Source organism: Pseudophryne corroboree, chromosome 10, assembly GCF_028390025.1.
Source record: "Pseudophryne corroboree isolate aPseCor3 chromosome 10, aPseCor3.hap2, whole genome shotgun sequence".
NCBI lineage: Eukaryota > Metazoa > Chordata > Amphibia > Anura > Myobatrachidae > Pseudophryne > Pseudophryne corroboree.
Genome location: NC_086453.1, coordinates 26,065,636 through 26,078,624, shown reverse-complemented (window position 1 = coordinate 26,078,624; position 12,989 = coordinate 26,065,636). Strand labels below are relative to the sequence as shown.

General features: G+C 44.8%; 1 long non-coding RNA gene across 1 annotated transcript; it reads right to left on the bottom strand.

The window, feature by feature from the left end:
• Positions 1–1,211: 1,211 nt before the first annotated feature.
• On the bottom strand, positions 1,212–11,843 carry LOC134966911 (uncharacterized). Its single transcript, XR_010188737.1, has 3 exons — positions 11,784–11,843; positions 3,648–3,707; positions 1,212–1,475 (listed from the first exon to the last, which is right to left on the bottom strand). It is a non-coding gene; the product is annotated as an uncharacterized LOC134966911 (long non-coding RNA).
• Between the last annotated feature and the right edge of the window lie 1,146 nt (positions 11,844–12,989).

The following is a 12,989-nucleotide window of genomic DNA, read 5'->3' as shown; positions in this document are numbered from 1 at the left end:
CTATACTGGCCCTGTCACCCCTGTCCTGTTCCTGCCACCCCTACCCTGGCCTGTCACCCCTATCCTGTCCCTGTCATTTCTGTCCTGGCCCCGTCACCACTTTTCTGACCCTGTCACCCCTGTCCTGGCCCCGTCAACCCTGTTCTGACCCTGTCACCCCTGTCCTGGCCCTGTTACTGCATACCCTCCAACTACCTTTTTGGCAGGTACAGTACCCGCAGCGCCTCCAGACCTCTCCCCAATGCACCACACCTCGGCACCTTCCCCTCCACCACATGCGGCACTCCACCCCTCCCCCACACGCTTTGCCTCCAGACCCCCTACAGCACCCGCGGCTCCCACTCCTCTGCCCCTTCACCACCCACAGCACCTCCAGGCCCCCTCCACCATCCACCCCCTTTATATGTCTCCCCCCACACCTGCCCCTCTCCACCCGCAGCATCTGCAGACACCCTCCTCCATCCATGGTCCCCCCCCCTCACCCACCCCTCCCCCACCAATGGCACCACCGCACCTGCCCCTCCACCACCAGCAACACCTCCGGACCTCCTTCCCTATGCGCTGCACCACCCGTACCTGCCCCTCCCCTACCCATGGCGCCTGCGGACCCCTACCCCAACCCCTGCACTCCCGCCCCTTCCCATCCCACAGCACCTCCGGAACCCTTCACCCATCCACAACATCCCCACACCTGCCCCTCTCCCACCATGGCACCCCTACCCCTCCCCCACCTGCAGTGCCTCCGGACCCCTCCCCAATCTGCATCCCCCACTCCTCTGCCCCTCCCCCACCCACAGCACCTCCCTACTCTTCCCCATCCGGGCCCCACCCCCACTTTTGCCCCCCCTCCACCTGCAGCACCTACAGACACCATCCGCAGTCCCCACCGCACCCGCTACATTCTGTACATCGTGCCCTACAGGTGCTGTTCACGCCGTCGCAAGGGGCTGCGCCTCCTTCACCATCGCACGCCCTTTCATTGTGCAATATTTAACCACTAACAAAGGAATGCAGGTAATACTTTATATAATACAAATATTGAACCCCAGAAAGGCATGCAAGGGTTAAGGGGGCGTAGCCCTTGCGACGGTGTGAAGAGTGCCCGTAGGGCGCGATGAAGCACCTAGTATATATATATATATATATATATATATGTGTGTGTGTATATATATATATTTTTTTTTTTCCAGAGACCTGTATTTAAACATTGCTAACATTATTATATTCCCTTTATTTTATTTATTTAGATAAAAACAAAACAACATGAATTTATAATGACAAATACTCAGGTTCTTCAGTTTCTCCTGGGAGGTGGAGCCTGAGACTGCTATGGAAACAGCCCAGATTACAGGATCAGGTTTGTAAGGATGGAATGCAGACAGCAGGACACAAAGCATTTCTAGTAGGAACGCAGGAACCGCAGTCTGGCAGACATGGGGGGTCCGGGCAAAGTCCTGTATCATTTATGATGACCACTAGAAACAAATTAGACAATGAATGTAACATGAAACAGTATAAGATATATATATATATATATATATATATATATATATATATATAGTGATAGTGTAACTTTAATCAAGCGTGTAACTTTAATCATGAAGGACTTCCTGGTAAACTACACGTTTAGTCTTTCCTTCAGGCTGGAGAATGGCCGAGCTGTCAGAGCAGCCGACTCTGGAACAGGGAACACACAACTGGCCATGGGAGAAGCCGTCACTCCTCAGATCCACACCAGACACTTTCACACTCTGCCCCTGAGCTTTGTTATTGGTCATGGCGTAACAGACCGTTACCGGGAACTGTAGCCGTTTCCACTGGAAGTGGTTGTCTAAAGGGATCAGAGGAATTCTCGGAATGGAGACAGTTTCGGGTGGATGCTAAAGAAGCTCCTAACAATCCTCCAATTTAATATGAAACAAAAGTCGCCAGAATGTCGGTAAAAGAATCATTCTAAAATGATTGTATTTAAACCCAGATTAACATGCTGCTAGAAATATATACCGCTACTCAGGAACTTAATTTAGTAACGTTTCTATGCAAAAACCAAATTATTATTATTATTATCCTTTATTTATATGGCTCCACAAGGGTTCCGTAGCGCCCAATTACAGAGTACATAAATAATCAAACAGGAAAACAGCAACTTACAGTTGATGACAGTATAGGACAAGTACAGGGGTGGTCATTCCGAGTTGTTCGCTCGTTAAATTTTTCCGCATCGCAGCGATTTTCCGCTTAGTGCACATGCGCAATGTTCGCACTGCGACTGCGCCAAGTAAATTTGCTATGCAGTTAGGTATTTTACTCACGGCTTTTTCTTCGTTCAGGCGATCGTAGTGTGATTGACAGGAAGTGGGTGTTTCTGGGCGGAAACTGGCCGTTTTATGGGTGTGTGCGAAAAAACGCTACCGTTTCTGGGAAAAAACGCAGGAGTGGCTGAAGAAACGGAGGAGTGTCTGGGCGAACGCTGGGTGTGTTTGTGACGTCAAACCAGGAACGACAAGCACTGAACTGATCGCAGATGCCGAGTAAGTGTGGAGCTACTCAGAAACTGCTAAGAAGTGTCTATTCGCAATTCTGCTAATCTTTCGTTCGCAATTTTACTATGCTAAGATTCACTCCCAGTAGGCGGCGGCTTAGCGTGTGCAAAGCTGCTAAAAGCAGCTAGCGAGCGAACAACTCGGAATGAAGGCCAGGGTAAATAAACATAGTTACATCAGCAGATGACACTGGGATAAGTATCAGGTGGCAGAAGACTGCTGGATGTGGTGCAGTTGAAGAATATTAAAGTAAGACAAATGATAAGCACATGACGGAAGAGGGCCCTGCTCGTGAGAACTTACATTCTAAAATGTAAGTCTTATCTGGATTAAGAGATAATGAAGAATTTATTAAAAAAAACTTTTCATCTCTTTTCACCCCTTTGGGAACGGACTTTTGAAAAATCCTTTCTTAGTGGGTGCCCACAAATTTCCTAGGGGGTCATTCTGACCTGATTGCTCGCTGCAGTTCTTCGCACTGCAGCGATTAGGTCAGAACTGCGCATGTGCTGGCGCCGCAGTGCGCCAGCGTATGGCTGACAGCCAACGGCTGTCATTGTCTTGCGATCGCCTCTGCCTGATTGACAGGCAGAGGCGGTCACTAAGTGTGAGGAGTGGCACGGCGGCGTTTGGCTGCCATTTTGTGGGCGCGGTCCGGCCAAAGCAGGTGTGGCTGGACCCTGTGCTGGCCGTCCCCCCGCATGTCAGGGAAGATGATCATAGCTGTGCTAAATTTAGCACAGCTGCGATCAGGTTGGAATGACCCCCCCCTTAGTCCTCCTGGGATTTCGTGATGAGTCAGGGAGTCAGTCAGGGTATTTGGATTTTATATATGGAGATAATTAAATAATATATTACAATATTATATTACCTGCATCACACAACTGATCCTGATCAGTGTCACCATAAACCAGAGCGCTCTTATATATCACAGTATAATCAGCACAATGATGTGTGGGTTACTATGTGGGGTCTCAGAAAGGAGCAAGTATCTTTTTTATAATAACTGTATATGAAAAGAATAAACCAGGACATAGAATAGCTGCATAAAAAGTGTAGATAAATGTCTTATTTAATCATACTATGCTTTATCTGTATTCTCACCTGGAGGAATGGCAGCGCTGCCTGAGAGGCCGACGTAATATACCATACATAGGCTGACCACTGTAAGGGGAAATAATATACAGGAGAAGGAGATATTTACTATTCATAGTACTGACAGCTGCGGTCACTTATATACATGATGTACAGGGTCCATAAACCTAAATTGTTATGTACTATAGGGTGGTACCCATCAAAGCTCGGAGAGAGATAAAATTGTGAGTGCTAGCTAATCAGCCGTACCTTCCAACTGTCCCATTTTTCTGGGATTGCCCCATTGTCCCACCCAAGGGCCACAGTGTCCCATGGTAAAGGGGGAGTTGTGTGTGTGGGGGCGGGGGGGGGGGGCACTATAATCGCTGCTCTGCTATCCTCATGGCATTTATACACAGTGAAGGGATAGCCTGGGCCATACCCCCTTTGGCATGCACAGGATCCCATTTCCTCACCAACTATGTTGGGAAATATACTTTATAACTCACAATTTTATCTCTCTCCAAGCTTTTATATTAAAAAATATATCTGTAATGTCCTTGTCTAATGTGTGCATGTATACATCCCTGTAGCAATGAGGATTGCTGATACTCAAGCCCAAGTGATGCATTTAGTATGAGCAGTTTTGCAGCATGTTATTGAGTAACCCCCTCTCCTTAGGACCTCGGTGTCTATCTTCTCAGGTATGTAAGGCCACATTTCTTGGACTCCATGTGGTAAAGGAACAAGCAGCACAGCGGGATAAACTTAATGGGGCTTATGTAGTAGGGCCTGAGTTTACCAGAGGTGCGGGATGCCGGCCAATCTCAGACCTTTTTTCAAAAGCAGCAGTCAGGGCAGTCGTCAGTAGTGTTTTGTGGGCACAGCTGTCCAAGGTCCGGCCTTTCTGACAGAGAGGGGAGCGCCCTAGCTGCTCCTGGCGTTGACCACCTGCCGTAGTCCGTCTCCAGTCATCCCTGTCCTTCCGCCAATATGTTACATTGAAAATCTCCCTCCAAAAATGGCAACCACCTCAGAGGAGACAGTTATTAAAGATACTAGAGGAAGCTCTAGTGCCTTTAATAACGGTCTCCTCTAAGGTGACAGCCATTTTGGAAGAGACATTTTCAACAGCAACAAGCAGGCGCGAACGGCATACCCACTGTGGCAGCGGCTTGGGGGCTGACAATGAGCAGAAACCCCTGAAAATGAGCAGAACCCCTGACAACTAGCAGAACCCCTTGAGAGCGAGCAGAACCCTTTGAAAACAAGTAGAAACCCTGACAACCAGCAGAATCCCTTGACAACGAGCAGAACCCCTTGACAACAAACAGAACCCCTGACAATGAGCAGGTACTGCAATAATTACTATGTAGTCATAGTATGGTCACAAGGGCATTAATGTGGGGGTATAACATGGGGGTATAATATGGTGTCAAGACATTACTGTGGGGACTTAGGGGGTAATTCAGACCTAATCGCTGTTGTGTGAATTTGCAAGGCAGCCAATTATCGATCAACTGTGCATGCGTACAGATCGTAGGGTGCATGTGCGAGGCCTAACTGCGAAAAAATCCATCAACTTTTTGATCGCTAGGCGTATGCAAGTTCATTGATAGGAAGCAGACATTTGGGAGTGGTAACTGGACGTTTTCTGGGAGTGTCATGAAAAACACAGGCGTGCCCATGCGTTTTAAGGGAGGGTGCGTGACGTCAGCTCCGGTCTCGATCAGCCTGATTCTATCGCACTGTAGGAATAGGTCCTGGGCTACGCACAGACTGGAAAAAATCATTTGATGGTGAGTGAGCAGCAAACGGATTTGCAGCTGACTGGTGTTTGCAGAGATTTTCGCAAGGCGTGCGCAAACTTGCATAGGGTTGGAATTTACTTTGTCTGGATGGTGAATATCTGATCGCAAACCTCAGCAAAATCACAGAGGCGCAATCAGGTCTGAATTAGGCCCTTAATATGGTGCATGGAGCATAATATAGTGTTGCTCCATATGTGCATAGGAACTTTAAAAAAAAATATATATATACTGTTTTTATTATATATATATATATATATATATATATATATATACACACACACATGTCGGCACTCCAAATTTCTGGGTTCAACTTGACCCGGTGCCCCCACAATGAAGGAATGTGTATGCAACAAGTAAGTGCGAGACTTACGGATCCCAGCAATGAATGCAAAGATGCAGCAATCGCGAATCAATATTTCAATCAATGAAGATTTTTGTCAGGATACAAAATTACAAAAGCAATCTTACCTCTACTTGTTCCCCTCACAAACACACGTGTAACGCCTGCTCCAGACACCATCAGGCAGTGTCTCTCAATAATAAGGTCATCGCAGCTCGACACGATGCACGTTTCACCCAGTGAGTCCCGTCACCATAGCTACAACAATAGACATGGAGATTTACATTGCAGTGAAACGGGCGTAATACAGCTGTGCAATAAATATTATATACAGCAATAAGTCCCTAGTAGAAAAACATATGCATCAGACTCACAAACAACATTGGGTAATGTATATCTAATAATACACACTGAAAATGACAAAGGATATATATCTTCTAGTTAATGATAATTGACAGCCTGAAAATTGGTTTTAAAGTAATGGTGCTACCTGGCACTAACTAGGCAGTACAGGAGCACTGAATAGAATAAGGAAAAATTACTTTATGCAAAACATGATAATGGCAGCATCTCATTAAGCCCTTTAGGATGAATCACATCTAATTTATGAATCCAGAAGGATTCTTTTCTAAGCAGCATGTTATCTCTATTCAGTGTCGGACTAGGGCATGAAGGGCCCATAGGCAAATGCAGGGGGGGTTTCCAGCTGCCTGGAATACCCCCTCTGCTTGGCCAGTGACTCAAATTATCACAGCAGCATTTTTATGTAATACAATTACTAGAGCTGCGGCCACAACGTGTACTTTAATGGACAGAGCGGAGCTGTTGCATATGCCCAGTGGTAGCAGCATCTGCTACCAAGTTATCTGTCTGTGTGGATCTGAGCATTTAATCAGTGCACTGGACATGAAAGTAGCTGCTAGGAAGAAGAGACAGGGGCTTTACCATGAGGTGGGAGAATGTATCCATAGAAAGTGCAGTATTGTCTCCTACTGGTTCTGATTTGTTTGTGTATTTATTTATTTATTATGGGAAGTTTAAACTTTTCCTGACCATGTATGATAATTTTTTAGTTTAATATGTTATATACCGCCCTTACTACAGTCCATCTATAGTGTTGATTATTAATACTTTATGCCACACACTGTCCAGTTTATAAAATGATGTTGGTAATAGGTTCTTCTACAGCTCCACCAGGCTCCCACACTTGCTACAGTGTTCAGCAGAGTGGTGATGGTAGATTGCATTTGGAAACCCCTCTCTGGAAATCATGTGTTTGCCACTGGGGCCCACTGGGGAGTGCAGTGGTAGGGACCCATGTTTAGGGGATTGGCCAGTCTCCAGAGGGGGTGTGACCAGCCCCTACATTGGTTTGCCTAACAATTAGAGAGTGCATGTGCATTATAGGATAACATATGTACAATGTATAATTCAAGTGCACAGTCTGGAACCTGATCCCTATAGGTGGAGGAGGGGGTCCCCATGCAGTGGGGCCCAACAAGGGTTTCCTCTGTACCCCTGTGGGCCAGTGCAACCCTATCTCTATTACCACCCCTACCCAAAGGTGGAATATTGTCAATCATCCTATAATGCAAACTGGCCAGGTTATGATTGGCATTAACAAAGTGGCGTGCTACAAGTTGATCATTTTTTCCTCCCTCAAGGGTTAATCTTATTGATGATCTGTGCGCTGACATTCTCTCTTTCAATGTACACTTAATTTTGCCGACATAAATACAGTAAGACCACAGGGACAAATTATTTGATAAATGACAACTGAGCTTTCACAAGTCAGAAGATGTTGTATGTGAAAGACTTTTCCTGTGTGAGGATGGATAAACTTGTCTCCTGTCAGCAAGAAGCCACAAGTGGTGCAAGAACAGCCAGTTTTTTCCTGAGACAAAAGGTTTTTTTGTGTGCTCAGACCTGGCTAAACCTGAAATGTCAGTTTTAAGTAAATGATCACACAAATTACATCATCTTGAATAACAAGCCATAAGGTCAGTGTTTTGTAAACCAAGATCTTTATCTGATTTAATAATTGGCCAATGTGACCCAGAGATGCGATTTATGGCTGGGGACAAACCATTGAATTTAGTCACTCAAGTCAATGGGTGTAGCATGGCTGACCGCCGGTCAGCATACCGACGCCGGGATCCCGGCAACAGACCGACGCCGGGATCCCGGCGGGGAGGGGCGAGTGCAGTAAGCCCTTGCGGGCTCGGTAGCGACCTGCGGTCGCTACGGGTTTTATTCCCACTCTATGGGTGTCGTGGACACCCACGAGTGGAAATAGTCCCTGTTGGTCGGCATGCCGACCATCGGGATAGTGAGATGTCGGGATGCCGGAGGAGGTCATGTGACCGTCGGTCTCCCGACCACCGGTCACATGAATACCACCCAAGTCAATGACATATGATATCGCTTAAATGTTTCTTGTGGAACAAGAAAAAAATTTTGCGCATGAAGAGGTGGCATCCAAATTTTTATTTTACACCCGCTATATTGATGATCTCATGCTTATTTGGTCGGGGCCCCGGTCAGAACTCATTGATTTATTTGATAGACATAATGTATCCACATCCCCTATGAAACTGATTTATGTGATCAGTAATGAAAAGATTATTTTTTTAGATGTGATAATTGGTTTGACCAAGGATATGCTAACAACCCCGGTATATACCAAAAAGGTTGACCGCAATAATATCTTACACAATAAAATTTGTCATCCCATTAACCTTAAACGGGATTTACCTCTATCTCAAATGATCCGCATTAGGAGAAACAACAGTAATTATGACTTAACAAATAAGCAGTAGGATTCATCGATAGCAATATTCGTCAAAAGGGGTTATCCCATTAATGAGTTGAGGGGAACAAAGGCTAAAGTGTTATTGGATCGTAATACGTTAATTAAAAAGTAAGTAACAAATACTTCTAAATAGAAATTGACTTGGGTGACTAAATTACAAAAATGTTATCCCCGGCCATAAATCGCATCTCTAGGTCACATTGGCCAATTATTAAATCAGAAAAAGATCTTGGTTTACAAAACACTGACCTTATGGCTTGCTATACAAGATGATGTAATTTGTGTGATCATTTTGTTAAAACTAACATTTCAGGTTTATCCAGGTCTGAGCAGACAAAAAAACATTTTGTCTTAGGGAAAAACTGGCTGCTTCAGGTGTTCTTGCACCACTTGTGGCTTCTTGCTGACAGAAGACAAGTTTATCCATCCTCACACAGGAAAAGTCTTTCACATACGACATCTTCTGACTTGTGAAAGCTCATTTGTAATTTATCAAATAATTTGCCCCTGTGGTCTTAGTAAATGAAGTGTAAATTTAAAGAGAGAATGTCAGCTCACAGGTCATCAATAAGATTAGACCTTGAGGGAGGAAAAAATGATCAACCTGTAGCACGCCACTTTGTTAATGCCAAATAAAACCTGGCCCGTTTGCATTACAAGATGATTGACCATATTCCACCTTTGCGTACAGGTGGTAATAGAGATAACATGCTGCTTAGAAAACAATCCTTCTATGGATACATTCTCCCACCTCATGATAAAGCCCCTGTCTCTTATTCCTGGCATCTGCTTTCATGTCCAGTGCACTGATTAAGTGCTCAGGTCCACACAGCAAGATAACTTGGTAGAAGATGCTGCTACCACTAGGCATGTGCAACAACTCTGCTCTGTCCTTCAAAGTACACGTTGTGGCAGCAGCTCTAGTAATTGTATTACATAAAAATGCTGCTGTGATAATTTGAGTCACTGGCCAAGCAGAGGGGGTATTCCAGGCAGCTGGAAACCCCCCTGCGTTTGCCAATGGGCCCTTCATGCCCCAGTCTAACACTGAATAGAGATAACATGCTGCTTAAAAAAGAATCCTTCTAGATTCATAAATTAAATGTGATTCATCCTAGAGGGTTTAATGAGATGCTGCCGTTATCATGTTTTGCATAAAGTAATTCTTCCTTATCCTATTCAGTGCTCCAGTGCTGCCTAGTTAGGTGCGTGGTGGCACCAACACTTTAGAACGATTTTTCAGGCTGTCAATTTTCGTTAACTAGAAGATATATATCCTTTGTCACTTTTAGTGTGTATTATTAGATATACATTACTTGATGGTGTTTGTAAGTCTGATGCATATGTTTTTCTACTAGGGACCTATCATTGCTGTTTATGATAGTTATTGCAAAGCTGTATTACGCCCGTTTCACTGCAATGTAAATCTCCATGTCTACTATTGTAGCTATGGTGACGGGACTCACTTGGGTGAAACGTGCATAGTGTTGAGCCGCGATGACATAATTGTTGATATTTTTTAGTCCCGGGCCCCACAATTTCTGTAGGCAGCACTGGCGGCAGTCATTTAGAAGGTAAAACCATACCTTGTAAGAGATTGCCGTTTTAAACAAACATCCGAGATCAGTCGGCATCCCACAACTCCGGCAAACTATGCCCCCAATTGTCATACAAGAATGAGGCCAGTGTGGGGCCCACTCTGCACACACTGGCTCCAAACATTATACTCACCTCTTCAGAGTCCAGCATCGGTGTAGCACATATCATCGGGAAGAGTGGGACTGCGCAGAGACCGTACAAGGACTGCACTTTTCTCTGAAACCATCCCCGAATGATCCAAACTTCCCTTAGCACTTGCTACATGTGTTAGGACATCCGATCTGCATTTAGCAAGCAGCGGTTAGCCCAGCTTACAGGTGTATGTGACTGCACCGCTTACTCCCTCTACAGATGGCGTTAGCAGCATTCCCGGCAATGAGGACCCAGCAAAAGCCCTTCTGGCTTCATCAAAGCACTCCAGGCTTTGCTGAGTCCCTGCCAGAGAAATGTGTAATGTGCATGCACAGGCAGCCATCGTGCATTCACATTACTCGGCAAGACGAGGATGCAGAGCATGCATTTGAGGAGGGGGACGCCACAGAACCGCGCTGGAGAGATAAGTTACGTTAAACACCAGCGTCATATAACACAGGAGTCAGACTGACAGGTCCCAAGTTGCTCGTGGCGTACATTGCTATCCGGATGATAGGTCGACACCATATAGTTGACATAGTCCAACATTCGATAGGTTCAAATGGTCAAAATGATAATGGTCCACGCAAGTTTTTGGCATTTTTTCAACTTTCTCATACTTCAAGTTCAGTATAATTGTCATCAGCCAAAACAAATTGACAGACGTAATTTTAGTAGTACATAGCACCGGGTAGCAGGCGACACAATCATGGCATACAAAACCTCATAAAATTAATTCAATCATATGTTCAACATTTTTACTGCAAATGGAATAAAACTGTTCCTAAAATGACTAGTACGTGCTAGCAGAGATCGAAACCTCTTTTTTCGAGATGGAAGTCCGACAAGGAACTCATTAAAAGGATGTCCACTTTCTGATAGAATACTCCTAACTTTACTTAAAGCCCTACGCCTTTACAGCTCTTTAAAGGTAGGCATCGGTATACCAATGATTTTGCTAGCGGTTTTCTAAGCCGATCTAATGCACACCGGTCATTTTACGGTACAGCTGCCATACCATGTCACTATTACATAACTAAGGATGCTCTCAATCGAGCACCTATAGAAATGTAACATGGTCTGCGCCATTCACGTGGACTACGATTGGGAATAGTAACCTGTGGCGATCGCAGCGGTAGTGGAGCGAGGCACCTTTCGTGAGCCATGCGTGCGGACGCAGTGCACTTATTGGGGTTCTATGTGCTGAACCCTACAATTAGACACCAAAACAACATTAAAAAACTCATGTTGACCTTTTAATGTGTCGACAATTTCCATGTTGTCTTTTTCACATGTCAACCTAGAGCATGTCGACTTTTAATGGTCGACCTAGGACACTGTCAATCTTTTGACCCATTACATTATGCTGCTAATGTGTAAGCTATAATTCCCCACATACAGACATAAACGCGGATCCTACACATACTCTGTGCTGTACTATGACTGAAGTGGACGGGACATAACAGACTCACCAAGAGCCACGGCCGTCACCCTGCCAGAGCTCATTGCTGCAATAGATTAGGGACCTGCAGAATAGAGGAAGAGAATGACCACACAAAGTTATGACAATATTCATCAGAAAAGACAAATTAAGTTATTTATCTGAGCGGAAATCAAATTCTAAATATCGGGGGTAATTCCAAGTTGATCGCAGCAGGATTTTTGATAGCAATTGGGCAAAACCATGTGCACTGCAGGGGAGGCAGATATAACATGTGCAGAGACAGTTAGATATGGGTGGGTTATATTGTTTCTGTGCAGGGTAAATACTGGCTGCTTTATTTTTACACTGCAAATTAGATTGCAGATTGAACACACCCCACCCAAATCTAACTCTCTCTGCACATGTTACATCTGCCTCCCCTGCAGTGCACATGGTTTTGCCCAATTGCTAACAAAAAATCCTGCTGCGATCAACTTGGAATTACCCCCATCCTTCCTATAAAACAAAATACAATACACCTCCAGGAAGTATTTGTCATATTGTAAACATTGTTACATACACAACATAACTGAGAAAAGTGTTACTAAAACTCCACTAGTTTGTTCTGGCATAGGCTGTTATCCAGTAACACAATGTGCTACTGTGTATTTGTTATGGAAGCCGACACTTGTTGTGTGATCTGGCAACAGCTATAAAAGAGCAGTAATGATAAATGCAGTGTTCTGCATCTAATATTAATACCTATTTTATTCTGGCAGCCACAAACACCTCTTAGTAACTATAAACTCATACAGATGTGTCCTCATGCACCTAGCGTCTATACGCCATATACCACGAGACACCCGGCGTGACTGAGCCACTACAGGAGGTGCAGACACAGCTACTGTTAGCACCACTCTCAGTGTAATACAGACGCTGGCCTGTGACTGTAACCACACAGGAATTAGCTTTAAACAAGTACAAAGTCGCAGATGAAGCACAACAGAACTTGGAGTGAGAAAAACCTGCAGCCGCTGCATTGCAGCACTTCATACACAGATTCAGACTCACTGTACTCAGATGTGTTACACATCACATTGATGAGTGCAATCTAGCAAAGTAGTTTTGTCTCTTCTGGTCCTTTTTTAAAGCAAAAAAGATGTACATTTTGAGAGAAAAAGACACTTTGTGTTGCAGAGTTTCCGGGAACCTGGCGCACCAAGGGGGGCTGTTTGAATGACTGACGTCACACTGT